This window comes from Ceratotherium simum, chromosome 19 (genome assembly GCF_057802395.1).
Source record: "Ceratotherium simum simum isolate JZ-2026a chromosome 19, ASM5780239v1, whole genome shotgun sequence".
Lineage (NCBI taxonomy): Eukaryota > Metazoa > Chordata > Mammalia > Perissodactyla > Rhinocerotidae > Ceratotherium > Ceratotherium simum.
This window is the reverse complement of record NC_141918.1, coordinates 9481708-9508380: the sequence shown is the minus strand read 5'-3', so window position 1 is coordinate 9508380 and position 26673 is coordinate 9481708.

Below are 26673 nucleotides of genomic sequence, written 5' to 3'. Positions count from 1 at the left end.
ATTATTCCCAATAGCCAAAACAGAAACAACCCAAATGTCCATCAACTGATGAATGGATAAACAAAATGTGGTATGTCCATAAAATAGAATATTATTCAGCCATAAAAAGGAAGCCATGAAGTACCAATGCGTGCTACAACATGGGTGAAATGTTGAAAACATTATGCTAAGTAAAAGAAGCTAAATCCAAAAGGCTACATATTATATGAATCAATTTATATGAATTGTCCAGAATAGGCAAATCCATAGACAGAAAGCAGATTAGTAGTTGCCACGGACTGGTGGGAGGGAAGAACGGGGAGTGTAATGTTCTGGAACTGGATGGTGCTGATGGTTGCATAATATTGTGAATATACTAAATGTCACAAATGGTGAATTTTATGTTATGTGTATCTTTGTTTTGTTTTGTTTTGTTTTTGAGGAAGATCAGCCCTGAGCTAACATCCGTGCCAATCCTCCTCTTTTTGCTGAGGAAGACTGGCTCTGAGCTAACAGCTATTGCCAATCCCCCTCCTTTTTTCTCTTTTTCTCCCCAAAGCCCCAGTAGATAGTTGTATGTCATAGCTGCACATCCTTCTAGTTGCTGTATGTGGGACACCGCCTCAGCACGGCCAGACAAGCAGTGGATCAGTGCGTGCCCGGGATCCGAACCCGGGCTGCCAGTAGCAGAGAGCGTGCACTTAACTGCTAAGCCACGGGGCCGGCCCCTATGTTATGTGTATTTTACCACAATAAAATATATTATCATATAGTAAACATAACTAAATAACTTTTGGCACTTTTATGTATTCTCAGAACAATATTATCATGCATTGGGTTTCATTCTATTATTTTATTGATATACTTCTTGTCTCTCTAACTAAGCTGTATGCTCCATCAGATCAGGACAGGACCTCATTACCTCTTTCCAAGCCATCACTGTGTATAGACAGAACTTCCTGTGCAAATTGATTTGAGAGGTGCTGAACATCTTATCTGCCCCCAGGTCTTTACCCACGGGCCCACTTTGAGCTCTGAAATCCCAGCATAAGAAGGACTCCTTTGTGTAAGACTCTATCTTGCTACCGGCTTCTGTTGAAATGCAAGTTTATATCTGGAAGAGTTAATAAAATGTACCAACAGACCAGAAAATGTAACACTTTAGCATGAATCAAGCCAGTCACCAAAAAAAGCATCTGAGGAAATGTGACCTTGCACAGGATACTAGGTGGGGGATGACAGGTGACAGTTTTACGTTAAGGTGAACTTTAGTGAGTGGCTCTGAACCACCAGGGCAGTGGGAGAAATCAGTACTCTGGAGGAGGGCAGCCGAAAGGGAGGTGAGAAGACTTAAAAGGCCAATTTTACCTATTGAGATTTTACCAATATCTTGTTCGTGCCCAAAGCTGTTATGGCAGCCCCAACAGAGTGGCACTCAATATGACAATCGCAGTGCTTCTTTTGAATGAAGAAAGAAGTGAATGGATGATGTCTGGAATAGGTTTAAAAAGATCCTTTTCCTATACTCCTCTCTTTTGTCACCAGTATTGATGAAATAATAATAAAGTAGTTAACATCTATAGGGCTTTTCAGGGGCTAAACAATTTATATAATTATTTCATTCAATCTGCCCATAATCCTATGAGATAGTTACTATTATTATCTCCAATTCACAAAAAAAAAGGAAACTGAAACTTAGAAAGATTAAGCAACTTGCCCAAGTCATAGCCTAGTGGAGCCGGGTTTCAATCCGTCCAGAACCTCTGCTCTAACCACTAGGCTAACTGTTCCAACACCCTCTGTCACTCTTGGTGGAACACTAGCATGGGCTGAATGGGTCTAAGAAAATGAGTCAGAGCCACCAGGAGCAAAGAGCAATCACGAACACTGTGGGGTGTGGGGCCGTTTTAATCATTTCCCTCTCCGCTCCTCCCAGTCAACCCACACCTGCCACCTGAGCCTGGGAGCTGGAATTGTTAACATCAAGGCAAGACCATCATAGCCCCTAAGAAGACAGCATATTGAGTGCTCATTCCAGGTTGGGTTGGCATTTTCCCTTTGTGGAAAACAAAACTAAACAAAAAGGCATACTGAAATAACAGATAAAACTTACAACTCCTGTTGGCTGTTAGGTAATATTCGTTGCAATGTTTAGCATGTGTGGAGTATCTATATCCTATTTTATTTATTTCTTTAATTTTGTTCCAACATATCTGTGAAATGGCGATTCTTGAGTTACAGTAACACCTCTGCTATGTCATCTGTATTTGCTCAGTGACTTCTTAGGATAGCCATATGAACAGCAACTTTGGACAATCCAAAACCCTGTGTTGAATATTTCCTAGCTTTAGCAATAACTATTGTATAAATGGGACTGATTCTCTTTATACCTATGCAGGTTTGTTTATTGCATTTATGTGCTTTCAATACAACTGAAAGTAAAGTAAGACTTTGGATCCAAAACATCCGGGCATAGAGCGTCAGATAATCAGATTATCTGGTGATATTTGTGATTTTTCACTGTCTGCTCCAATGTTTGGACAATGCCTACAAATTAATCTGCATAGGCATAATTTGGGAATGCATAAGTAGACTGAGTCTAATTAGCAATCTCTTTTTCTTTTTCCATATATCTTTCTCTCCAATGGCTCAAAAACTCCATGTGGCTTTTATCTAGAATTTCCATTACTTCCTTGATCTGTGGAATTGCTAGGTTATAGCTTTTCATCCAATTAATTGTAAAACATTTATCTCTTCCATGCCATAGTGCTCTCCAGAGGCACGGAGCAGGGAATGTACTGGGTTTAAATCCAGGAATAGTTGACCATGAGCAGCTGTCTCTTTCTTACTTGAGCAGGGGAATGTAGTGACTGGGTACACGTTACAAACCCGACCATGCCCATGTGGTAACGTGTTATTCCAAACACCCAACAGTCCCCCACTCCCCCACACACCCTCTCACTACACACACAAACCCACATGCTGGCAAATGGCAAAATCAATGCAGCCAGATGGGTGAGTGGCCTGAGAGTCGCTGAGGCCATATGACGCAATCAGAGAGTTTACTTGATGGAGACCTTAACTACTTTGTGTTCAGATAAATACTATAATGTGTGGGGAAAGGAGCTATCATTTGGAGTCGACTCCTGTTTTAGAGCGTGGGCTGTCAGGAGGCTGCTCTTGCTGTAGCTGTAGGATCTACACTCTCAGCAAGACTTCCTGAAAAGATAATTAAAGGATTCCCAGCTCAGCTAAACACATAATATTTACCTCAGGCAGATAGTAACAAAAAAACTTCTCAAAATTTGTATTTTGGCTTCTGAGATTCTGTAGGAATCCATTTGAAGTGCGTTTAAATTTATGTGTCAGTTGGCTCACAGTGTGCTGGTTGAACCATTTTTACTTTCAAGATAGGTTCCTGTTTGTGATTCTGAAATGGACCTAAAACAAAGACATAAGGTGAGAGCATAGGGAATGCCCCAAACAGCAGTTAAGGATTCAACAATTGATTACTTACTGAGTGGCTGCAATGCTTTCAAGCACTCTGTGCACTCTGGGGGATAAAGATGTTATTTCACCCTTCAAGGAGACTATAGTAGAGAGTAAACATTCAAGAGAAGGGCAGACACTAACCAAGATGGCTATTCAAGAGAATTTCTCTCCTTTCCCAATAGAACTCCAATTTTGTTTGGGTAGCAATGTGCCCTACCCTGAGTGATGAATTATCTAAGCCAATCATGGTATCCCTTTCTTTTTTCCCAGACACTTCTTTTCCTAGCCTCTCTACCTAGAGATGACACACTTATCGTTGATACTTCCCTCCACCTTGAAACACTTATGTGAGGATGTAATGCCTGGAACTACAGCAGCCATCTTGTGCTGGTGAAGTAAAAAGCATATAGATGAAAACCCAAGAGGCTAGAATGGTGAAAACAAAGTGTAGAAAGACATTTTTGAGTTGTTGGTGAAAACTTGGGAGCACACGATAAATCTCCTTAGGGTTTAACTTTCCATTAATGTGGTCTTCTATGACATGTAACTGAAGGCTCTCTAAACTGATACAACATGTATTCACAAACTAATTATCAATCAAGAAATACACAGTTCTAAAATCTGTGATGTTGGATACTAGAGAAAGAATAACCAAGACAGAAATATTTATCAAACACCATGTGCCAGGCATTCTGCCTGATGTTATTACTCACACACATTGAGAAAGCACAACAGACACTACCTGTGATGTAGTAGAAGAGGTGGGACTTGAGCGAGGCCTTGAAAAGTGGATAGATTTGGGACAGGTGGAAGGTAAGAAAGGGGATCCTTCTAGGGAAGGAGAGCAACAAAATAAGATATGATGGTAAGAAAGGTCTTGACTTCCTCAGGCGACAGGGAGTAGGTTGTGCTGAAAGAAGGAAAGGTGAAGCACAGGGGAACAAAAAGAAGTCAAGATGAGTGGGTAGGGATTGATTATTGAAGGTCATGATAGTCAGACGGAGGAGTTTGGGCCTCATCATCAGGTCATTTGGTAACCACTGAAGGCCGAAGGAAGTTGGTTTTCTTCCTTTGTAGCTGCATTTGCTGTGATGCTGAAAGCTCTGCCACTGGTATTTCAAATACCAGCAGGGCCACCCAGAGTGGACACGTTTCAGCAGAGCTTCCTGGCCACCCACTTATGAAATAATTGGTCATGAAAACCCTATGAATAGCAATGGAGCATTATCTGATATAGTGCCAGAAGGTGAGAGTATGGTGCATAAAGATGGGGCAGGGTTCCGCCCTGCTGCACACAGGGGCACTGGGAGTCAGAATTCACTCGAGGGCGCTAAAGACAAAATGCCTATATAGCATTCATTATGTGCCAGACTGTTCTAAGTGCGCTACATAATAACACATTTAATCCTCAAATGACTCTGAAATAAGTATGAATACCGTTACAGATGAGGATCTGAGGCACTCTCAGACTTTTCCTGACTCGACAAAGGTAACAATTAAGAGAGAGCAGTAATAAAGTAACTAAATAGTAACATGGGTATGAGAGTTTAGACTAGGGTGATGTATCAGGGAAAAGAAAAAAGCGGTCTAGCAGGCTCTGTAATCTTAGCAGCTCCTTTCCTGCCCCCCAATTCATCGACAGAAGCTCATAAAAGTTTCTTTGCTCTACATCCGTTGCTTCTAGAACTCTTTCTGGACTTTGCATCTCAAACCAGCTTACTCTATCTTACAGGTTCTGCTCTACAAAACCTTCCCCGTATTTCTCATTGTTGTTCTCAATCCTCTCTCATGGCCTTGCTGCTTTGACCTCTCATTGGTTCATGGAACATGAACCCCAAGTGCCCTGTGCTCTGATCACACAGTCATAGCCAACCTCTTTCCCATTTCCATGCCCAGCTTCCCTGAGCTCTTAGAACCACAGGTCTCCAGCTTGCCCTGCAGGAAGAGCAGTCCAAGTGAGTATGAGAAACATTTTCATAGGAAGAATTGGTTCTTTGAAGGATTCATTTGTTGACAAATTGCTTCCAGGGGATGAATGAAAGGATAGTGTTCTAAACACCAGTATTTCTAGTCTCAAGAGTGGAAGAATAGTGTTACCACCCGCAGAAGGTGGGATATGTAAAGAAGTCAATGATAGGATCAATTTGGTTATGAAATGATAGACCTGTAGTCTAACAGTGTCAGGGGTGTTAGAGGTCATTGATCCAAATCCTCTGACGTTGGGTTTGTGTGGAATGTTCAGGAAGAAGTGTCCTGGGGAGTTAATAGCCTAAGATGAAGTGCCCATTATGAAGTCTGGGGCTTAAGATGCTGGTTTGGGAGTCAAAAACATCGTTATAGGAGTGAAAAGTGAATGGGGAGACTGGGTCAAGCAAGCAGATATTGAGGGAAGAGTCTTAACGGCTCAGGGGACAGAGCCCCAAGTAGGAGGCATGCAAAAAAGGAAGACTAGAGGAACCAGAAACGGCGACTGAGAAAGAAAAAAGAGTAGGAGTAGAGTCTGGACATCAGTGCCAAAGGACTGCTGTAAATATTGGTGGGCAGGTTTTCATGTGGACATAAGTTTTCAACTCCTTTGAGTAAATACCGAGGAGCATGATTGCTGGATCACATGGTAAGAGTATGTTCAGTTTTGTAAGAAATCGCCAAACTGTCTTCCAAAGTGGCTGTACCATTTTGCATTCCCACCAGCAATAAATGAGAGTTCATGTTGCTCCACATCCTCACCTGCTTTTGGTGTTGTCAGTGTTCTAGATTTGGGGCCATTCTAATAGATGTGTAGTGGTATCTCATTATTGGTTTAATTTGTATTTCCCTACTGACATATGGTGTAGAGTATCTTTTCATATGCTTACTTGCCATCTGTATATCTTTATTGGTGAGGTCTTTGGTCCATTTTTTTTAGTTGGGTTGTTTGTGTTCTCATTGTTGAGTTTTAAGAGTTCTTTGCATATTTTGGATAACAGCTCTTTATCAGATGTGTCTTTTGCAAATATTTTCTCCATGCCCATTGATTTCAAAATCTCTAATTTTATCTCATCCCTGCCACTCTCTACTATAATTTTTCTTTGAGGATCAAAAATGAGCTTTTATTTTAGAACTATGTTGTACAATATGGTGGCCACTAGCCACCTCTGGACATTTTAATTCAAATTAACTAAATAAAATTTAAAATTCAGTTTCTCCATTGCACTAGCTACATTTCAAGTGCCACATGTAGCTAGTGGCTACTGTAATAGACAGAGCAGATATAGAACATTTCTATCATGACAGATAGTTCAACTGGACAGATCGTTCTGTAGATTCAGGGGATTATATTTTTACAGGATAACATGCTACATTTTCTATCTGCAGATCATAAAGTCTCTACATAGTGCCAGAATAATCTGATACTTTTGTTCTTTTGCTCATGTCATTAATTAAAATTTCCACCTAAATGGATCATGGTTAGAAATAGTTAAGGTAATTTACCACTACTCCCAGATGTTTCCAGCATTCAATACAAAATTATGAATGTTTATAAAGTTGCTATTATCTTTTCTTAACTTTTTATTCATATTTAAGGATCTAGTTCCCCCATGTATTTTTGAGTCTCAAGCCCTGGTTTAGGATGTAAAAGGAGAACATGATGCTCACTAGGAAATCAAGACTTGGTGCTCTTCCTTTGGTCTGACTTGAATGTCTGAGCATTCTAGAGGAATAGCATGCCCAAGTATAAATAGAATACAGTCTCTCTCTTAAGTACATACTTAAGAGCCTGTGTCTACTAGACCATAGGTGAAGAGACATGTGGTACAGATCAAATTAACAAAATGATTAAATAAATCATTGAAGTAGCTTCAATAAATAACCAAGCAAAGTAAACAAATAAACCCCAAATTGGCAGGATGTTCTTGGTAATCCTAAATCCAATCAATGTTTGATGATTACCAGTATTCTTGATGCAATTAAAACACAGTAGTATGCATATTTTCTACTCTAAGTTGATCTTTTTCTATAGGAATGCATGCTATTCTTCCACGGATGATTTAATGTAATGCTTGGATTATGCAAAGTTGTAATATGTACCTTTGAATAACTTTGCTATTTTTTGCTTTTCTGTTGCAATTATGATCTACATGTTTATATACTTTGGATCTTTATGATGTTTCTCTCCAACTATATAAAAGAGAAATACATAAGAAGCCTAGAGATAAATATTTACAAGTTTTGTTGTCACAGTCCTATGCTTATGCCTTTCTCTTTTACGCACACACATTCACAGGTGCACACAAACCCTGGAGTTATAGTTGGGGAGAAAACCTCCCAACAAATCCACTTACAATGTAACGGCATCTTTTCACACTTCCTATTGCAGAGACCAGAAGAAAAAGTTAATATTTCTGCACCCTTCAGAACTTGATGAGGATTATTGAGTGGTGACTGTGGGAAGACATTTTCCATCCTTCTTCTCTTATCTCTATATCTTTCAGGATGCTCAGAAAGAGTGCTATGATTATTTTTCTGTTTAAAAATCATCCATTGTTTCCTATGAGTCATCAGCCAGAGGAGTAATGTGATTTCATCTTATGGCTGAGTAAACACAGAGATCTGATTTCAGGCTGCGGACAAATTTCAAAGTGCAAACATAAATTACATAGTTGATCCTTTTTTTCCTCTTCTAAGCAATCCTGCCATCCAGCAAGAGGGTGAAAATCACACTTTTTGCTTGAGCACGTGATTTCCCACTTTTCATCACCTTTTCTTGTTAAAAGCATGACATTTCTTTCTTGAACATTTTTTCTCCCAACTTGGGGATTCTTTATGATTAATTTTTCAAAGTTAACTAATTTTGACTATTAGTATTTGAATAATGAGTGAGTATGTTTCAGGACAAAGTATCAAGGTACATTCTAAGGACAAGTTAATATGGAAAAAGCTGTGTCAAACTATACGATACACAAATAAATCCATTTTTCTATCTATGTGGATGTATGGCTGAGAGACAGATGAATAAAAACAGGGTACAAGGGCAGGTGGGAATGCTCAAAATGTTCTTTGCATCTTCTAATCACATGAGAGTTTATCTCATAACCGCATAATTTTCATTCCTCAGAAAAGGGATGCAAGTCATAACCTATAGCCACAATCAAGCAAGAATACTGGAGAATAAAAACGTCTATCTGGTCATTTGGCCATTTGGCCAATTTGGGAACTTTTATGTGAAAGGAATGAAAGATTGAGACAAACTAGAAGGTGGGTGAGAATGGAAGCAGGTACAACTTAGAGGAGAGTGGGTGAGCTAGAGCATATTTCTTACTCCAAATCTTGCCATCTCTTTGACTATGTGGAGTTGGTTCCAGCCCTTGTTGGACCATTAACTCAGTTTATGACCAAGCGTAACCCACTTGATCTCTCTCTGGACTGCAAATCTCCTTGCCTCATAAATTGAGGATTTGGAGGCCCACAGAACTTTAGGGCTTCATGATAAGTAAGAAGAATGACCATGAGATTCAACAATAGCAATCATTTTACTTCTAGGCTGGAAGGGGGAGAGACTTCCCAGAAGGCATCTTGATATCCTAGATCAGTGATACACAGTCAGTGGATTTAACTTCTTGCACACATCTCCTTTCCCACTAGCTCACATTCTACTATTTCATGCAAGACATTGTGTGTTTGATCATCAGAGCTTCAAACAGGGAGCCTGAATTCTCTTACTTGGCATTTACTTCTGTGGAGCCTTCACACAAACCAACAGGATGAAAGAGTCTATTTGCAGGATAATATGATATTTTATTTTATTATTTCCAGGAGTATTGCTATTTGGATATAAAAATTTATAAATTTAGCGGCCGGCCCGGTGGCTTGGTGGTTAAGTTCGTGCACTCCCCTTTGGCAGCCTGGGCTTCACATGTTCAGATCCCAGGTGCAGACCTACACACCGCTCATCAAGCCATGCTGAGGCGTCACCCCACATATAAAATAGAGGAAGATTGGTACAGATGTTAGCTCAGGGACAATCTTCCTCACACACAAAAAAAATTATACCTTTAGAGTGAAAGGTAGAATGGAGGAGAGGTGGAGTAGATGCTGGTGCCCACACAGGGGCTGGACTTCCAGTGGTCAGCACCTGCACAAGGACTTCCTCTTGCTGTTGGATCCCACTCTGCCTCCCATATGGCAGGCCTGACAAATGGCAGAATTGTTGCCCCTCATGAGAGCAGCTCTCATTCAATGACTGATGGGAGTTGGTGCATAAATGTCCCAGCTCCCTCACCCTTCTGGGGTGCATGGTCTACAACAACTTACAGGGTTTCCCCAGTGGGATTAAGCTCCACTCATATGTGGCGATAGCTGGCTTCCTAATGGACCCTATGTTGGCTGCCTTCCTGTCGTAGTTCCTCACTCTCCTCTGGTCATGTCCTTCTCTTCTCAAACAAACTATTTGCAGTTGAATCCTTATCTCAGGGTCTGCTCCTGTGGGAGGCTAAACTAGGATAAGAGGTTATTAGAAATTTGGCTTATTGTATATTAGTTTTATTCAAAAGAAAATCTTTTAAAAATATCTTGTGCCAGGTGTTCCTAGGCACTTTACAGCTATAAATCTCATAAATCCTTGAAAAACTTTCTGAGTTGAGGTACTAGGTAAAATTTGTATATTTGAATTTTTTTGCAACAGTAGAAAATAAATGCTTTCAATGTTTTCTCTTCTTTTAGTTTTCAATGAGTTCAATTTAAAAATGGATAAATCCACAACTATATTAAGATTTTTAACTCAGTTGTAAAACTATATACAACCTGAGATCACTTGGGAGACAAAAGTGATGTATACTTAATTAAGTATGTTATTATTTTACATTGACTCAGTTAAACCTCATTTATTCTTCAGTTTCTTATTAAAACTTATTGATTGTAATAGTTACCACCCACTTTTACTGAATTTTGTTTTATTGCTATTTTAATAATACAACTAATTCATATTATTCTATTTTTATCATAACAAAATGACCTAAGATGCATCAAAATGTGCTGTAGTTTAACAGCATATAACAAGAATGAGGAGTTGCTTCATTAAGACATGAAATCTACAATCACATTGTCTGGGTTCAGGTCTTGGTTCTGATACTTTCAAACTCTTTAACCTTGGGCAAATTACTTAACTTCTCTTGACCTTAGTTTCCTTATCTGGGAAATCAGGATCATAACTGTTCCTAATTTATAAGGTTTCTGTGTGGATTGTGTGAATCTTAACTGCATAGCACTTAGAGGTGCCTGACACATAGCAAGAACTCAATAAAAGGTAACTATTAACTTTCATTGTTACTACTCCTCAGTTGGGGTTATGTGATGTCAGTCTCCAGTTCTTTTCAGGAGCATTTTTCTTGTTCAGGGCTGGGTTATCCCCTGAGAAAATGTAAACAACTATGGATCAGCATGCTTCTGTTAGGGTGTAACTATGTTTCTGCAAGGAAATCAGAGGTTCTCAGTCCTTTCATCTTTTCCCCCACCGTTGATCGCAAATATAACCAAGAAATAAAAGACAATCATACTCTTATTATTGAAGCACAACAGGAAGTCTTCCTGAAATTAAACATGTTCAGGAGTCTCGGCATCAGTAGGTTGCTAATAATGAGGGAAGAGAATAGTTAATTTAGTCTTCTTCCCCCCATATCTTCTTGTCTCATGGCTCAGCAGTGACATGGCAACTGGGTAATCACTGGCAGGCCCCCCCCTCCCCTCCTCCTCTATCCTCACTGCCCTGCCATTGTTTTAGACTTCATTGCTCATTATTTAATATGCTGCCTTTCAAACTTGTACCCCTTTTGTGAGTCATCAATTGACTTAAATTGTATGTGTTTTTTAATCTTCTGATTCAGATGGTAGTGTTTGACAGATTCTCTCATCTTAATGAAGGACCAAACAATTGGAGTGTTGTGCATGTGTTATTATCTTCATAAATCTAAGTGATTTTCCCCTTGTTTCCCCACGTTTCAAGATTTCCTAGAAATTTAGTAGATATTAAGCTTATAAAGTCGATTTAGGCAAGCAAGTTTGAACATAATCTATTCCCTTATAAGAAACGGATGTATAGAATTTTTCTCAATGTTCTAAAAAATTATTTAATCTGCACATATTTACTGAGTATCCATTATGTAACCAGCATTGTCTGGGAATTCAAAGAAAGAGAAGGAGAAGAAGAGGAGGAAGAGAAGGAGGAGGAGACATTTCGAATCCTTCTTAAGCTTATAGTCCTTTGGGACAATACATAATTAGGGGTCAATAAATAATTAGATAGTACAAATGGCATAGTATATTAACTAAGTTCCTGCCCCCACTGAGGCTTGTGCTCAACGTTTCTTACTTTCCCTCAGTTTGTGGGCTAATGTGTGAGAACTCCATATAGAAATCATTTCTGAAACTTCTGATTCTGATAACAAATCTCTGGGAAAGGTCAGGAGTCATAACTTCTGCCACATTCCCCTCCATCTCCCCCGCAAAAATACAAATTAGAAGTGGAGCAGAAATTCAGAAGAGAGTGATATGACTGAGTTCTGGAAGATCTTTGGTCAAATTCTCCTGCATGGGCCTGAAGCCTCTGTCAACACATAATTGAAGATTTTTCCTCACTGTTGGGAAATAAATGGAATTAGCTGCTTGTGGTTGTTTTTCATTGCATTAAGGATCTCTAAGGATCTTTCAGGAAGATAAATTTCACAGACTGTAACAAAGGGAACAAGCAGTTTCTCTTTGCTGTTTATTGTCACTTTTAGAGAATAGAGGGGGCCTACCCACCGAACCCTCCTCAAATGAGGACATGGAGTTATGTTTGTAGCACAATGGCCTATCATTTCTGTCACATAGAGATAAGACAGACAGTCAGAGCACTACCCCTCCCTGTGAGGCAATAACTTGGATGTGCATATAACTCTATGTCCTCACTCCTCAAAATAGAGGTTCAGATCTGCTTGGGCATTTGGGAAAAAATATTTCACCACAGAGGACCAAAAACGTGCATGGGTAATATAAAAATGTTGTATAATATTGTTCTGGGTAGAAATAAAGAAAGGGATGGTAGGAAAATTGACTGGCCTCAAAGTTTCTTGAGTCCTCAAACTCTGTCTCATTGCTTAACCTCAGGAAACCAAAATTAGGCCCGGTTCAGAGAAGGCAGTTGTTGCTGATTTTGCCAAGTGGATAAATACGTGTTAATGGAGGGTATTATGCTAAGCAAAATAAGTTCGACAGAGAATGACAAATACTGTATGATTTCACTCTTATATGGGAGATAAAACAACAACAATGAACAAACACATGGATATGGAGAACAGATTGGTGGTTGGAGAGGAAGAGGGTGGGAGGAGGGTGAAAGGGGTAAAGGGGCACATTTGTACAACAATGAATGAAAACTAGACTTTTGGTGGTAAACACAATGTAGTCTATACAGAAGTTGAAATGCAGTGATGTACACCTGAAATTTACATAATGTTATAAACTAATGTTACGTCATTAAAAATGTATTAAAAATGTTAATGGGACTATTTAGGGAAGGCTTCACAGAAGATGAGCTAAATTCTGAAATATGGGTAAGATTTGGATACACAAAGTATACCATTTGGGGTTAGGTTCAAAGCTTATAAATAGAGATAAATGGGAATTTCATAATGAGAGAGATAAGGAAACATTTTCAATGAATCGCCTTGGAGACAGCCTAACATTTAAAAATGTGACAAAGAAGGTCTTGTCAAAATTACTCCAAAATTTATATCCTTGAGACCAATGTGGAGTCAGTTTAGGAAGGGCATGGATGAACTAGGTTCTGAACATTTGATTTTAAGGGGCTAATGTGACTTTGAAGAGGCCTGTCCTTCAGATGGGTGGAAAAATGAAATTGGAACATACTAAAAGATAAGATGGGAGTTTGAGATTTAGAGGTCACCCATGTAGAGGTTCCAGCTGGAACCACGAGAGCAGAGGGCTCTCGAGTTCACAGAGTGATGAGGATAGGGGGCAGATAAGAGGACTGTAGGGATCCCTACAATGTGGGAGGTAAAGGAAGAAGACAAGCCAGAAGGGGGTGGAAAAAGAAGACTGCAAGGCGAAAGGACAAAAGGGAACTAAGGAGTTACCAAAAAGCAGAAAGGAAGAGGGAATTTCAAGGAGCATGTGATCAATAGCCTAAAATATTAGAAGATCAAGTTGGATGAGAATTGAGGAGAAGCTATTGAGAGAAAGCAATTTCAATATTGTGATAGAGCTAAAAGTCAGAATGTAGGAAGTTGAAGCAATGAGAGGATACAAAGAAAAAGGTGGGCAGAGCTTGAGCAGGAAAAGGAGGGAAAAGGTGAAAAGAAATGAAAAGGAAACGTGAATTTTAGGTGTAGCTAATGAAGCTTAAGCTTCAGGGCCTCTCACTTACATGGACCCCTTCTAAGGCCCTGGGAGGAGCCCTAGCAACGTACACACATGGTCATATGTTTTGTAAATTTTGCAAGAGTAAGATTTTTTTTTTTTTTTGGTAAGGAAGATTGTCCTTGAGCTAACATCTGTGCCAATCTTCCTCTGTTTTTTGTTTGTGGGACGACGCCACAACATGGCTTGATGAGCGGTGTGTAGGTCTGTGGCAAGGATCTGAACCCACGAACGCCGGGCCACCAAAGCAGAGCAAGGAAACTTAACCACTATGTCACCAGGCCTACAACTGGCTATAAGATTATTTCCTTTCCACTCCCACTTTCCCTCTTCAGTATGAGATGCAATTAAGGGGAAGATCAATTGGAGAAACATTTAGTTTGGATTTGTTGAAATGATGGGGTACAAAGTCACATTTGGGTATAGTTAAATTATTCCTGGTTGACCAGGTGTAAGAATAGCTTCTGGAAATAACATATGCCCACTCTACAGAACATCACAACATGAGGACATCAACAAAAAATTGGTCAAGTGTTGCCAATTTAAAGAGTATTTAAAATTTGTCAGAGAAAACTTGAAATTCCCCCAAATCTTGCAACTTATACATGAAGGAAACTTGATAAAAATTTCCCTAAAATTAACAGCTCTAAAATTTAACATGTCATTATCAATAACAAGTTATGACCCTGAAAAATATTTTCCTAGACTAGACATAATGAAAACCAGAGTTCCGTCAACCATGCTAGAAGAAAATCTGAATTATTTTTCTTTTCTCGATATAGAAAAATGCTATTACAAAATTGTTGTCATATGAGGAGGCTACCAAAGAGTATGATGTTTCATCTGGATTTTTAAGTCAGCTTTTTAAAAGTTTGAAATTTGTTCTGATTTATTTTCTCCTTCTAAATATATATATACACTTAAAACTAATTTTGTATTCTTAAGCTTCACACCACCCAAAATCACAATACACTCATGATGTACCCCAGCTTTATTGTGCTGTTGTTTTGAAGATGGAGGGTGGCTTTGAAGCGAAATAACAGCTATTGAACACCTACTCACTAAGTACCACCAGCAGCATTTCCTGATTTCATCCTCATAACAACCATTCAAATTAAGTAGTATTATTCCCGGTATAAATGATGGAACTGAGGCTCAGGTTCCAAGGTCATTCTGCTGGTAAGTGGTAGAGCTGGATTTAAAGGCAGATCTGTCAGATTTCAGAGCCCACGACCTTTCCAGTACATTACCTGGTAAACTGGACATGTGGATAACCAGAGCAAGAGTGGGGACTTTGAGCACACAATATACTAATACAATGTAGTGTTGTAGGGTAATGATTATTTGCAGAAAAACTCTTTTGTTTCTTTCTCTTTGTTTCTACTAATTTTACTAAATGATAATTCCCATGTAAATACAGAGGTTTCTCACACCATCTCAAAAGCAACAGTGTATGCCTGTAATATTGAAATATTCAATGTTTCTGGCCACATACCGTATAGCAGTTCATATATTGGTCTATAATAATATACAACACCATCACATTGATAAAAGCGAGTATATGAATTGCTATAAGAAATCTCAGAGAAGGGGGCAATACACGTGTTAATAAAGTCATAAGGTGTAAGTCAAAATGGGGAAATTAGTGGAATATCTTTCACTAAAGCAAATGTTTTGTCCATAGTCAATATGAAGTGTGCCAATTTGGACTTCCTGGCTTGTTTCCACTTTTACTCAGTAGGCATCTGTCAATTCTCTGTGGCAAGATGTCCATTGGCTGGCTCCCAGGTCCTTATATAACAGGAAGAAAACAGCTCAAGCAAATGCACGTCCTTTTCAAACGAGAATTTCTGTTGTGTATAAATATATTCCCTCCAAGGTCTTCCATTATTGAATGTTTTCACCTCTACAAAGGTGCTTTTAGTACTTATGAATTTGATATTAGAATATTTCATGAAAGTGGATGTAATTATTTTTTGGAGGGGGGGGTTGTTTATCATTTATGGAAAGGACAGCTTAAAAATCTGTGATTAAATTTTGTTGGTGTAGCCAGGTCAAATGTCAACCAAAATGCCATGGTGTGACGTTTCTAACCATGTTTTATTTATAGGGTCTGAACATACCTAGATGATGGGAAATGACCCGTGATAGACAAGAACTTTATAGGAGGTAATTGCTATTGGATTAAAACCAATTCTTTCCTGAGATGGACTGCACGTGAATTTCTGGGGAATTGAATCATCTTATAGTATTTTATGTTTCCTGTGCTAATCTATATAGTATCTGTTTTTAGCATGAATTTGTCAAGCTGGGTATTTTTGAAAGCTTATCAGCTTTTAAAGTGATTCATTTCCACCAATATTTTTACGAGATAGAGATAATAACCGAAGTACTGCTCTGAGAAACAATCTAAATATAGTGTCTATTTGTAGCTAATTAAATGCAGAAACTTGATCTGGGTGTCTATATGGCAAATTCTTCAATTGCTCTTGGCTTGTACCTTAATATAGAACCACGATGCAGATGATTAAAGCTTCCGCAGTAAGCTGAATGTTACATTTGACTTCCATACATTTCATTAGCATCAAGGACAGGCACCTTACCAATCTTAGGTAAACAATACTTCAATATTTTGATGATTTTTTAAAATTTGCTGTCTGTATATACAAGGAACTAATAATAGTTACACTATGCAATAGCAACATATTGGTTTGGTGTAATCCAAATATAGTTTTGTCAGTGTTGTTTTTTTTTTTCCTTAACTGACTTTGTTCTTCAATTGAATTTTATTTTAATTTTGATTACACACGTTGTCAGGCACTATATTGACTGAATCAGCTGCTTAGCTTGGTGTCAAGTCGTTAACCACAGAGCATATTTTGTGAAGTTAGGGACATTAATAAAACCAAAAAAGAACAAGCTTAAAATATTCACTAGGCTGTAACCCAAGCATTTACATACTTCCCAGAGCCTACGAGGTGCTAATAACTATAATTTAAACAAATGACTGAATGGCGAAGTTATGATTCAACTACATCTACTTGGTAACCGTGGTACAGTAAAAGCAAACCAGAGAACCAATTATGAACCCCATGTTATTTAATTTTTCCCAATTATGAACCCCATGTTATTTAATTTCTCATGTTTCAATAGTGTTTTTTTTCTTTTAATAATGTTCTTTTTTTTTTTTTGTGAGGAAGATCAGCCCTGAGCTAACATCCATGCTAATCCTCCTCTTTTTGCTGAGGAAGACCCGCCCTGAGCTAACATCTATTGCCAATCCTCCTCCTTTTTTCCCCTTTTCTCCCCAAAGCCCCAGTAGATAGTTGTATGTCATAGTTGTACATCCTTCTAGTTGCTGTATGTGGGACACGGCCTCAGCATGGCGGGAGAAGCAGAGCGTAGGTACACGCCCGGATCCGAACCTGGGCCGCCAGTAGCAGAGCGCACACTTAACCGCTAAGCCACGGGGCTGGCCCCTCAATAGTGTCTTTTAACATTGTGTCATGAGTGGAGGGTGGGGTCTGAAGAGGCAGTTAAACCCAGGAACGTGAGCATTGCTCAGGAGGACTGGGGGACTTTGTAGAATGGGGAATTTTAAAATAGATCAGTATTTTCTTTCTGCCCAGATGTGGTACGTAGGTTTGGCCGTGGGCAAAGAGACAGAATTAATCATCTCTGAAGGCAGCTTTCATGTCGTTCTCACCTCGACTTTGCTTTCCATTTAGCGGAATATATCCCTCATGTGGATTTTCAGTAAGAACTGGAAATTGTTGCTCAGAATCCACACACATTTTAGTACGGTTTAATAAAAAAACTGAAGCGTATGGGATATTTAAATCCGTATATAAATATTTACTATATTATATATATACTTAACATTAATAATGAGAAAAAATGTGAACAACGATTTCCCATGCCAAACTGAAGGATACAGTGAGGATTCTAACAGTCTGTCTGTATCTGCATTTGCTTATCAAAAACAAATAGCATCTATCTTGCAATTAGGCATCATTCCTGTTATGAGTACCATAAACCTGCCATCAGTTACTGAGTTCTGGTGATCCAGGAGAATGTAAACATCATAAACAAATGGGGATGTGCAAAGAACATTCTGCCTGAACTATGTTAGCAAGTATCTAGTGCTCAGTTTTAACAGGGTTAAAATGACTTCTCCTGAGGTGAGGACAGGACTTCAGTATAACTGTTAAAGTACCCTAAATTTCTCACAGATTTTTGAGGGCCTTGAAAAATACTTGTGAACAACGCAATTTTATAGATGACATCAACTCTTGAACTAACTTATGAAGAAATATTTGGCCAACCTTCCAACTTTGCAGATGAGAAAATGGAGGCCCAGATTGTCCACTGGCTCACCCAGTCTCCCAGCAGACTGGTGAAAGAGCATAAGCTAGAAGCCAGATCTCTTACCTCTCAGTCTTCTTGGCTTTGCAACATTGCACAGCCTCGTACCTACACTGGCTATCGGTCTTTCCTTTCTTTAAAAACACACAGAAACAAATACGTGCTATATTAAAGAAGAATGGATTAGAAATTCCCCATGCTGGGCTGTCACAAAACCCTGAACATTATTGGCAGAACATGGCTATTTCCCACAATGATATTGTCCATTCTCAAAGAGTTCTATCTCTGTTTCTCTACTAAGTGATTTGACCTGTAAAGAAACAGTTGTGTGTAGTAGCTTGTTAGTAGTTATAAAGTATATAGTGGCCCAGGAAAAATTAATCACAACATCTAGTACAATTTCATGTACACAAGCCATACTCTGTAAATTTTTGATAATAATGGTATTTAACATTTATTTGAGACGTTCTTGAAGTAAACATGAACAAGGTTATTTTGCATGATTCACATCTTCTCTCCTTTAGACATATGCTTAGGGTGGTAATCTATCTTCTGGATTGTCTTGGGTGAAGTGCTAATTAGAGGCAATGGAATGCACTGTATATCTCCAAGTCCTTTCCAGATCTATGTTTCTTTTACTCAAAAGTTTTCCAGCTTTTTTATCATGAATATTGTCTCATAGTATATTTTTAGCTAATTTCTGCCTCTTCAAGTCATGCCCCTCCCTCCCAAAAATGGTGGGAGAGAGTTGTAAACGGGACTGTTTGTAATTCAAGTAGACCCCACTAGAGTGCACCATATGATCCAAGAAGCTAATTTAACGTGTTTTTAAAGTCTCAGCGTGGAATCATAACCCTAATCACCACGGAACAATCTAAACATTTAAGCTAAGATGTGCATTGAAAAATAGTGGCTTGGAGAATTATTAAAAACAAGCCCATAGAACTTGTGTTTACACTTTATGTTTATTTGTATTTATGTTTACCACAGAATTTATAACTGTTCTGCACCATGTGAGTTGGCTCCAGGGAACGCTAATATTACATTTTTCAGAGATAAAAATCATTTTAACGTTTCTGTGACATAATAAACAAGCAGAGACTACTTTCTTGCACGTGGCACAGTACAGAATCTTAAACTGAGAGTTTGATGGACAACCATTTCAAGTTCTGATAGGAAGGTGAGGAGAGGAAAATTACATGTTTCAGGACAGAGAGAAAACAGAAGCAAGAGCCAGAAAACCTGAGCATTGAAACAGAAATCACGGAAGGTCTGTGAGAACTCAGCATTAAAACTTGGTTTATGGATACAGGTGGTCTTAAATGGGAAGACAAATGCTCCCAGAGCCCTTGAGGGAAAAGATAAGGACAATAAGAAACCCAACTGGGTGGACACTACAGGGATTGTGAGCGACGGGGGTGCTCAGGAGGAGCAGAGGCAATGACAACCCTGGGACACAATGTCATCCTCTGGGCTCTTAGAAACCTGGTGTCGTTCTAAAGGTTAACAACAACAACAACAAAAAGTTGATTTGGGGGAACACGTCAGGGCAGGAAAAGGGAGAGAGAAGTTTGACATTTGTACTTTTAATGCAAGAAAAGGACTGGTTGCTACAAAGCCCAACCCAAGAGGTCCTTACACCGCTCATGCCTCTGTCAAACACTGAAATCCTGCTCAGGAGGCAAGTCATCCACCTGGGAGATATTCATGAGGAAGAGGAAGCATGTGCATGGTCATGAGTTGGGAGGAAATAAAGGTGAATTGGGAGAAAAGGCTCCCTGGCCACACAATTCTGAGAAGTATTAGAACTGCTAATGATTCCATAAAAATACTTCTCCAGTTACATGGATTTGACAAGTAAATATACCATGTGCGGGAAAAATAACAAGGATTTACCAAGAAAATCAAAGAAATTGAATGGACAAACATCAAAAGCATAGGCCATTCAAGAGGAAGTAGCGTGAGTGCAGCAGCCATAAACTCCCCCATAAGTTTTAAATTAATTCTTCTTTTAAAAATTATCTTTGAATAGCTGAGCTACAGAATTCACATGCCCAGAAGTAATGACAAGTCATCAAATCTTTGTGTTTATTTTTAAACAAGTTACAGTATTCCCCTGCAAAGGGCTTCAGATCAGCCACGTATGTAAGAAATGAATAGCCAGGTCTAACTTCTGTGAAGGCAGTCAAGTGAGAGATCACAGCTGTTGGACATGATCAAATGGCCAGACGAGTTTGGAAATATTGAAACCAAGATTATAATATGAAAAGAAAACATTCATTATCTGATGGTTGAAGGAGATCTCTCTGGGTGAGAAGAAAAAGATAATTTAGATAGGAATTTAAGCATTCCAGCAATGTTTAGGAAGGTGGTAATAGAATGGACTGAGAGACTATAGACACCTGTCTGAGCTTTGTGTCTACTGGGAAAAGCAATAATTCCATACTGGGAGGTGGGAGGCCCCACGATCAGGACAGACATCTCCAGGCAAGGGCAAAACAAAACAAAACAAAAAACACAACAGCTCAAGAGGCCTGCTGTGTGGGAACATCTGCAAAGAAATCTCACAGTAGTTCATCCAACAGAATGAGACCGACCACGTTCAGTGGGTTTCACTGTCCTGGAAAACCCATGAAATTCAGAACCACAGAGTGAGTTGGGGAATCGCTCTGGGTTATGTTACTTGGGCCTGTATTTTCACAGAATGATTGCCTTCTAAATACTTACAGCATGTTGCACCCATAGGAATACAATTACAATAGCACTTTATGAATAATCTAAGTTGAATCAAAATGTAAGTCACAAGAGCTCTGAGACAATTTGGGAATTGGAGGGGTTTATTTTCATTTAAAAATCAGGAAAAAAATTTAAAATATATTAAGTATTTTGTTTCAAGTTAGCACTTCCCCAGTCTTAGTCATTTTGCTTTTGCTTTCTTTGTCTGCCCTGACAATTTCTCATTTAAAATTCTTTATAAACCAATTGAACTTAGTATGAGGCTGTTCAAAACACACTTTAAAGAAAACCATATCAGATAATTCAAATAACTGAATGCGTGAAATTAAAGAGCTGTCAGCTCATTCTATGAAAGGAAAAAGGGAAAAAGAAAACAAATTGAAAGTGATTCTGCTAAAGATATCTATGACATGTTGTTGCGTGAAAAAAAGCAGACTGCCAGCAGCAGGAAAAGTCCGACCTCATTTAAAAAGAGAGGATAGATAGATAGATAGATAGACAGATAGATAGATAATAGATAGATTACACATGTGCACACAGTATAAAAGACACACAAATTATTTTATATTAACAATACTTATATACAAGTGGTATATTTGTGGCTGATTTTTGTTTCTTCTTGTTCTTTATTTGCATTTTCCAAATTTTGTACAATTACTATATATCACTTGGAAATAAGAAAATAATAAAAAACATATTTAAAAATAAGACAACTCATTTTCTTATAAATGTCCCTGGCATGGTTCAGGATGTCAGAATTGGTGACTCAGAAGGGTACTGTTGGATCTGACTGCTGTATTTTGGGAATTATTTTCTTTTTTGTGAGTCATAGCAGTTTGCTCAGAGTGAAATAGGGCAGAAGGAGAAGGCAGGCGTTTGGCTGGTGGAGCTCATCACTTTAGGCTCTTTCCTCACCCTACCCAGATCCTCGAGAGTATGCCAGATCTGTTTAAAAGAGGCCTGTTGGCCTGAGTGTCCCACCAGCATGATTTATTTTGTGCAGAGCCTGCTGTGGGCCGGGCCTTGCTCTGTCTCCATCTAATTGGTCTCAACCCCCACGTTGGCTAATTGGCTCCTTTCTTCATTCTTATCTCTAGCCTTGACACCTCCATCTTTGCCTCAGTAGGTGTGTCTTTCTGGCTAGCTCGGCCGCAGTCTGGCAGGACACTGCACCTGAGGGCTCTCACGGAAGATTTAATGAGGGGTCTTTCATTTGGCAAAGAATTACGGGGTGCAGCTCCTCACCTCGCTGACCTCGTTTGAACAGCTCGATTCAGGATTCAGGCAAACAGTCAGCGCTGGATAGAGGAAGCCCCAGCTGTAATGAGATTTCCCAGCAGGCTGATGGAACTGGCATGGTGACGGGGAAAGTGCAGGTGTGTAATACCAGGAAGCTGGACAGGGGGGATGGTGGTTCCTGGGGAGGTCTGTCCACAGGATCAAGGCTCCAGATACCAGGTAGCTTTACAGGACAATTTCCAATCTTGAGGCAAGAGCCAAACAAGAGAAAGGCAGAGGCCTGGTACTCACATCAGAGAACTGGTGAACCAAGCAGGTTCATGGAATAGGGTCTCAGAATGGGAACCTGGGCAGGTAGGTGCTCACTGCTAAGAACTAGGGCCACAGGAGAGCTCGAATGCAGGAGCCCCTCTCTCAGGATGCAACCACTACAAGAGGCAAGTTGCAACTCTAAGACCAGGATAAGAGCTCAGGTATTTAGTACCAAATCTCACCAGAGGGGGAATGAGCCAAGTAGTATAGGCTCAGGAGCTGGGAAAGGTGAAAGAGCAAGGCTATGAAGAGGCTTGGAGGGTGAGTAGGGAGCACACATGGAGACTTCAAAGGGAAAATGGGCCAAGAAAAATTAAAGTGGACCAAAGTCAGAGAATTCTGGATGATATTGAATATTATTCAGCCATATTGACTCATTTCAAATAAAGTTTTAAGTACCCAAGTAACATAAAAATATATATTTGTTGTAAAAATTCTAAGTTATTACAAATAAGATTAAAGTCCTCTTTTGATACCATGTCAACCTGGTCTACTTCCCACCTGTCCCCAGTAATATCACTGCTACCATCCTTTCTGACCTTGAATAAATTTATATACAGATTTTTTAAGCTAATTACCCTCAAAGAGGATCTTTCCAAATACCTACAATTCAAAAGGAGTAAGCATTTTGCCCATGTTGAATGGACTTTGAAGAGGCTGTCTTACAATTACTCTCCCTGGAAAGCAAGCTTGTCATCCTAGCCATGCATGCTGTACTGGATCACCAAAGGCAGCACTCAGTGGGCAGGTTATGGTTTCAGAGGTAAGCAGAGGCCTGGAGATAATGACAAATCAATGTGTTTTAAAGTATTTGATATTGATTTTAAAATCAATTCAAGTAGACATTATTAGAAAAGCCAGAATTTCTTTTTTTTTTTTTTGTGAGGAAGATCAGCCCTGAGCTAACATCCATGCTAATCCTCCTCTTTTTGCTGAGGAAGAGCGGCTCTGAGCTAACATCTATTGCCAATGCTCCTCCTTTTTTTTTTTTTTTTTCCCCAAAGCCCCAGTAGATAGTTGCATGTCATAGTTGCACAACCCTCTAGTTGCTGTATGTGGGACGCGGCCTCCGCATGGCCGGAGAGCGGTGCGTCGGTGCGCACCCGGGATCCGAACCCGGGCCTCCAGTAGCGGAGCACACGCACTTAACCACTAAGCCACAGAAAGCCAGAATTTCGTTGACCTCTTTGCATTTATTTTATAGTTTAATATTGTTTTTATTTGGAAGGGCAGTATAATCTCAGTGCTTAGAGCCATGGAAATCCAAATCTGCACACATGATACAGGTCAGTGGTGTTATGATGTGATGTCGTGTTATCCACAAACCCTCCTTTTTGCACATGCGTGCACACACACACACCCCCCCCAACCAAAGTAACTTGAGAATTTCTTGCTGTAAAATTTTATCCATTTAGTTTAAGGATTTGGTCCTTATAAAAACACAGACACTTGCTAATATGGGTTATACAGTAAAGCCTTGTCCACCACGGATGGTGGGAGGGAGCATGAGGATGCTGGGGAAGAAGCAGAGGAGGAAGGGAATGAGCCAAGAGTCAGGAGATGGGAGCCCCCAAGACAAGTGTGACCACCTTCATGATTTACCTGTGACCAATACTGCGTCTTCACAGCTTTATATTTTTTGCAGTCCCTTTCAACAAAGAAATGTACAAATAACTCTGTTCGTTTCCCTATGGCTTTTAAGAGCTGATCTCAAAATAATTTTCTTTTACAAAGAAGTAAAACAGATGATAATAAGCAAGCAGTGAACGTTTCTTGCTGTACGCAGACAGTATTATCAGAATTTCCTGTTTTATAACCCATCCAGGAAGATACATATATATGTCTTATGTATATGTATACACACACACACATATATAAAAGCTAAGTGAGAATGAGAAGATTTTAAGGAGAGAACAATGGGGAATTGGAGAAATTATTGAAATTCAGCATTTCCATATTTAGCTCCTTAACAAAAAACAAGGTTTGTGCAAGTAAAGGCACAGCAGATTTTTTCCTTTTTTATTTCAAGATTACATTAATTTAATGTACATCAATTCATTACCTAAGAGTTTACATGTTTGTGTACAATCAGGGAGATTTAAGTTTCTCTGTGAATTTACTACTTCAAATGAAGGAATTACAGCATATCTTAGTCAAATGAAATAAACATTAATAGTCATTGTGCCAGTAAGGAGCTTTGAATGTTAAAATATCATTATGAAATTCAGAAAGAACATCCAACTTTAAAAGCATTGAAAGTTATTTTTGGCCAAATATAAATCCTTCAGGGGTATTTGGGAAACACTGCTATACTTGTAGAATCACTAGTAGTAACTGTCAGATACAATCTCAAGACTTTTTGTGAAGAAAACTGATTCCCTAAATTCTTATCTTTATCTTAAAATCTAAGTGCAGGAATTAGGAAGGAGTCTATTTTCCAAGTGTTCAAGTGATCCAAATTTTACAAGCACGAAAGTACACATTTACTAGTTGCTCAACAATAGACTTCCCTATGTCTCACGTCTCAAATCTCTTTCCCATATACCGATTATAAACTCCATATACCTGTGAATTTTCTTTTCACAAATCATATATGCCTTTCCACACACTCTGCAACTTGATAGTTACTGCATTCTTCTAACAAAGTCCTTAGGTCCCTTAAGAATTAAAATATGGTTAAAACTATCTACTCGCCGGACTGTCATAAAGATTGAGTTTAAATAATATGAAAAACCTAATGTAAATCCTTGAACTAAGAACCTAATATAAACTCTTGAACCCCCGATACAGCTCTATTGAGTTTTGCCCTATAACAAACCACCTCAACTACTAGTTACTTAAAACAACCACCATTTATTTAGCTCCTAATGCTGAAGATCAGTAATTTGGACTGGACTCAACTGGATCATTACACTGATCTGAGTAGGCTCGACAAGTCTCTACTGGTGGTCCCTCATGGGTCCTCAGCTGGCCTCCTATAGCAGTCATAGGATTCCAAGAGTAGCAACTGGAAGCCTGCCAAGCCGCTCAGGGCCAGGCTCAGAACTCACATGACATTGATTCTGCCACATTCCATTGGCCAAATTAAGTCACAAGGTCAGCCTACATTTAACCTCTTGACGAAAGGAGGTGCAAAGAATTGTGGCTTGTTTTGCAACTCACCACAGCCTTCAGTTCATTTCTGTTTCTTTTCCTATACTGTAGCAAGATGTCTTCACTATCAAATTGAAGAATTAATTTGAAATTTATTTTCAATTTTATCTCTGAAACAGTGCACATTTCTCCAGGGCATGTTTCTTGCTTTCTCTTCCTAGCATTTCTCCTTTGTTTTCCTGAGGTTATATCTATGTAGCACTTTGGCGTTGCAAAGTTCTTTTGCTTTATGTAATTCTCACAACGGTCACTGAGGTAGACAAAGCAAGCATTTTAATTTCCATTTTATAATAAGGAAATAGCAACTCAAATACATTGTTGGGTGCTGAGCTGACTTGAACTGGTTCCTGAGAGCCAATTGTTAAATTTTCAGGAGTCTTGTGAGCCAGCTGTTAAACCCAGACATTATTAAAAATTAGATTTTATAAATTTACAATCAAATAAATTGTATCAACAAAAGTAATAGATACTCAAAACTCATCATTTCCTAATTATTTTACTGTTATCTTAAGGTTATTTATGTCTACTGTATCTGTATGATGGAAATACCATAAAATAATGTGCTACATACGTCTTTCCATTCGGCAACGTATGTTGGTAGCTTGAAACTGGCTAGGTTGAGAGTGTTTACACTGTGGAAATCAGTATTTGATTTCTTATTTTGTTGACTGTCTAGACTTTAAAAAGTGATGAAGAAAATATTAATAAAGCAGATTAAATTTAAAAACGTGGGCTTTTTCTCTTGTGATGGGGACTTTTAAGATTTACTTTCTTAGCAACTTTCAAATATGCAATACTGTATTATTAACCACAGTCACCATGCTGCATATTACATGACATGAAAAAAATTTGTAATTGTGTATGGTGACAGATGTTAACTAGAATTATTGTGGTTATCATTTCATAACATATACAAATATCAAATCGTCATGTTATACACCTGAAACTAATAAAATGTTATGTGTCAATTACACCTCCATCAAAAGAAAAATATGTTATACCCAT